We start from the raw sequence: 4781 nt of genomic DNA, 5'->3' as shown, positions 1-4781 counted from the left end.
CAGGTCCGGACGTGCTCTGCTGTGTGCTAGAGAGCAGCCGAGTGTTGTAGTTGCGCTCTGCGCTCGTGGGTCAGAGCGACCCAGCCAGCCGCTGCACAGGTCCGGGTACTTGATGCACTGGGGTGGTCTTTGGGACATAGAGTCCTTGTGATAATCTCGTAGGTGGAGATAGTCACACGTCTAACTTTGTACACGGTTCCATATGCACCCGTTGCCTAGAACAGGGCCTCTCTTGTATTTCTCCATTCTGATTGGTATAGTGGTTCAGTTATAGTAGCTTATATATAGCCTCATTGACTTTTGAGGGGGTTGTTAAGGTCTGACCAAACAGTGTTGTGTATTCCACATCTGTCTGACCAATCCGACCACAGATGCACAAGTCAACCATGATGCTACCTCAAGCTTGGTAATCCGACAATGGGTCCTTTGAGGACCCGATTAGGACAAGACCGTCCAGCCATTCATTTGCAATATAACCATGATGATGCTCCTAGCTTGATAATTGGAGGACCTGTCCTACAAACACCTGTTCTATCTATCTTGCCTCACTATCAAAGGGTGCTGTTATCCTGCAAGAATGGCCCAGCACTTATACCGGTCTCACCTACACTTCCAGATAAATGGAACCTTCTCACCACAGAATGGTATCCTGTCCATAGAGACACTGTTAGAGAACACATCCTTTGACAATGGACCAGGCTCCAAGGGTCTGACAGACCTTAAGATGTGCATTAGGAAATACCTCGATTGTGCCGTAAGTCATACACTGTCACTGTGTTAAACGGACAAGGGTAAGGTAGTGAGCTTGTGTAACAGATTGATTCTGTCTCCTTATCCCCCCTCAAGGTTCAGAGACCCCAGGATAACGGAGTTCCACTTGCATTCCGCCTGAGTGGATATATCGCCGTGAGAGATCTCACTGAGTCCCAGTTCGGGAGCATAGCATGTCCGGATCTGTCTATTTACACAGAGGGTAAAATCAGTTTTGGTCGTGCACAAAGCAAGGCTTTGACTGCTTTGGAAATGGCAATACTCTTCTATTTTACTCCCCTCTCACTATGTACGGTGTTGGACATGATGCATATATAAAGTGCTCCGCATGATGTGATAACCGCTGAGTGCCACTCTCCACCCGGCGCTACGATCGACCGCTAAGTCGCGACTAAGACCGCTATGAGATCCAGGCTGTGACTTGTACCCGTGCCACACACTTGTTAACCAGAGTTGAACACGGCTCCAGATGACACTCGTTCTGACACAATGAATGATTGTGAACAGTTTCTGTTGCAGTTGTACATGAAATACATGATGATGTTAGCAGATGCACTCTGTGTTTGTGAGTTTTATTGTACACACACACACACACACACACACACACACACACACACACACACACACACACACACACACACACACACACACACACACACACACACACACACACACACACACACACACACACACTTCTGTAGCATTTCATCATTTTATTAGTGTTCGTTTGCAGTGGATCATTTGCAATGGATACAGACACAACGGTACATTGACATGGTTATATTCTCAACAATATAGAAGTGATACATACTAAAAAGCAAACCTGCGCCACTATCCTGGCAATGCCGATTGGGCTATTTGTTACATGCCGGGTGTCCGAGATCCACACCGGACCCTTCATCCGTGGCGGCTACCGGTTGTCCTACATCCACACCTGCTCCTTCTGAGCTTGCCCTTCCACACTTGGTCCTTCCATCATCTTGCTCATATCCTCCCCATTCCATCTAGTCCACAGAGTGGCAGGTAGGTAGAGAGCAACACTCGGCACACCACATTCTTCATTGCGCACCAGATGTCTTCCATGTTATAACCCCGTCCCTTGTTCAAGATGAGTATCATGTTCTTGGGACACCTAGGACCAGTCTCAATCCTAGTCTGATGCTGTAGAGTTTGATCGATCTCCGTGGTAAGGCAAACATCAAAGTCATCTTGGGTTGGTTGTTTGACGTCGCCGGAGCAGTTTGACACCCGAGAAGACGTTCCCGGAGCTTTGTCAGCAGCAGCACCTACAGCGCTTATAAATTACTTACATACCATGTGAGCCCTATACATATAGGTGTGATAGATGCTGTGCCTATACGGGCACTCGTGTATATCCTGCAAAATGGCCATCATTCTTCTGTTGCCCTCCACAGAGACAGACGTATTGACTCTGCCGTAGCTTGACATCATCACTTTGAAAGTTAATGTGAAAGGAGGGCCTGATGTAGCAAATTCGACCATACGGTTGAACATATCATTAGCTGCATCGGTCATATCGGCCGTATCACTCGTCTCAGCCCGAAGCCAGGGGCTGCTTTCGTCAGTTAACATCAGGAAGCGATTGCTACCTTGGCATACCAGTGAAGGCTCCTGTGTGGGTTTGCCATTGAAGCCTGCGTTCGATGCCATTGCAGAAGCTACCGTTGAAAGAGTATCTACACCACCACTAGCTTATATAGGATAGCCTAGAAGATGTGAGACACAACTATGATGTGAGGTTGGATTACCTGGCCAACCGATGGATGTTTCAGTACTAAGCCGAAGGGTGTTGTTACTAGGTCTTCCCAGTCCGGCCGGCCGGCCCTACGTAGAGAGGATACTAATATTGTCAGCGGCAACACACACACACACACACACACACACACACACACACACACACACACACACACACACAAAGTGACCGGCTCCCCACCCGTGCCAAGTGCGCTCTTGCCCGCAGCTCAGCGGACCCGTTCGGCTCCACCGATCGGCCATGGCCGCGCGTTTTACGGCCGCGCAGGTTCTAGAACAGATCTTGTCCAGCGTGGACCAAGAAGACTACTCGGATTGCCAGGAGGAGGAGGACGAAGAGGTTTCGGAAGAGGAAGACGGCGAGGAATACAACCCCGAGAGCCGCGAGGTAGACGATGCCTCTTCTCCCTCTTCTGGGGAAGAGCAGACCGAGGAAGAGGCGCCCGAGGACGAGCACAAGGATGAGCACGAGGACCGCGGCGAGCAAGAGATCTCCTCGGCCCCGGACCGACGGGAGCCTCCGTTGCTGTCGAAAAACGGCAAAATCGAGTGGTCCGTGGCCTACGGCCGCCACCGCGGGCCCCTGGCGATCTGCCACGCTGGGCCGGACCAGACTCCGGGCCCCACGGCCTATGCCGCGACACAGGCCCGGGACATCGCGTCCGCCTTCCACCTGTTTGTCACACCGGCGATAGAAAGGATAATTGTGGAAATGACGAACCTGCACGGGGCCAGAAAATACGGCGACGGCTGGCGACACATGGACGCCACGGACCTGCACGCCTACCTAGGGCTGCTGATCCTAGCGGGCGTCTACAGGTCCCGGGGCGAGGCCGCGGCAAGCCTGTGGGACGCCGAGAGTGACAGGACCGTGTTCCGAGCCACCATGTCGCTCAAGGCCTTTCACAGGTACTCAAGGCTGCTGCGATTCGACGACCGCCAGTCGAGACCCGCCAGACTCGCCACGGACAAACTCGCAGCCATACGGGTGGTCTGGGACCTGTGGGAGGCACGGCTGTCGGCCCTCTACAACCCGGGGCCCGACGTGACGGTGGACGAGCAACTGGTCCCGTTCAGAGGTACTGTGCTTGCGCTTGTGCGCGTGCGTGCGCATGTGCTTACATGTCTATACAGAGCGTGTGTAACACAAAAGTTGGCCCTTGTCTACCCCGTTGCACACAGTAACCACACAAATGTCTTGTCCCCTTTCCAAAAAGGCCGCTGTCCCTTCCGTCAGTACATCCCCAGCAAGCCGGCCAAATACGGCATCAAGTCGTGGGTGGCCTGCGACGCCAAGTCCAGCTACGCTTGGAAGATGCAAGTGTACACCGGCAAGGCGGCCGGCGGAGGCCCCGAGAAGAACCAGGGGATGCGCGTCGTCCTCGATCTGACAACGGGCCTGAGCGGTCGCAACGTCACCTGCGACAACTTCTTCACCTCCTACGACCTGGGCCAGCGGCTCCTTCGAGAGGAACCTCACCATGGTGGGCACGGTGAGAAAGAACAAGGCCGAGCTCCCGCCCGCTCTGCTCGAGTCCAGGGGCAGACAGGTCCTGTCCTCCAGGTTCGCCTTCACGCCCACCGCCACTCTGGTGTCCTACCTGGCAAAGAGAAACAAGAATGTGCTACTCTTGAGCACGCTGCACACAGAGGGCCACATCAGCGATCGCCGCGACAAGAAGCCGGCCCTCATCCTAGACTACAACTGCAACAAGGGCGGCGTGGACAACCTAGACAAGGTGGTGGGCACCTACAGCTGCAGACGGATGACTGCCCGCTGGCCCCTGGTCGTCTTCCACAACATCCTCGACGTGTCCTCCTACAACGCCTTTGTCATATGGCGAGAGGTCAAGCCTGACTGGATGCCTGGCAAGCGGAACAAGCGCAGGGTGTTCCTCGAGCAGCTGGGAAAGGCACTCGTGAAGCCGCTGATCCAAAGAAGGCAGCATCTGCCCCGCACCGAAGCGGCCTCAGCGCTTGTCAAAGTCCTACAGAGTGCTACGGCGGCGCCTCCTGAGCAACAGCGCCAGGGCCCCGCCGCTGGCACGGCCGCTGCCCCGCTCGTTGCCCCGGCCACCGGGGCAAGTAAGAGGAAGAGGTGTCAGCTCTGCCCACCCAAGAAGGACTCCAAGACACACACGGTGTGCTGCAGGTGTAAGAAATACATCTGCAAAGGCTGTTCACACGCCTACTGTCACACTTGCGCACATTGGGCCTTTAGCCAGGACGGGACAGGG

The 4781-nt window shown here is 54.2% G+C and overlaps 1 pseudogene; it reads left to right on the top strand.

Moving 5' to 3' along the window:
• The first annotated feature begins 577 nt into the window (after window positions 1–577).
• The window catches only part of LOC118362127 (piggyBac transposable element-derived protein 4-like), a 4879-nt pseudogene continuing 675 nt past the window's right edge, over window positions 578–4781 (top strand).

The sequence above is a fragment of the Oncorhynchus keta genome, chromosome 2 (assembly GCF_023373465.1).
Source record: "Oncorhynchus keta strain PuntledgeMale-10-30-2019 chromosome 2, Oket_V2, whole genome shotgun sequence".
Lineage (NCBI taxonomy): Eukaryota > Metazoa > Chordata > Actinopteri > Salmoniformes > Salmonidae > Oncorhynchus > Oncorhynchus keta.
This window is presented reverse-complemented; position numbering and strand designations above follow the sequence as displayed.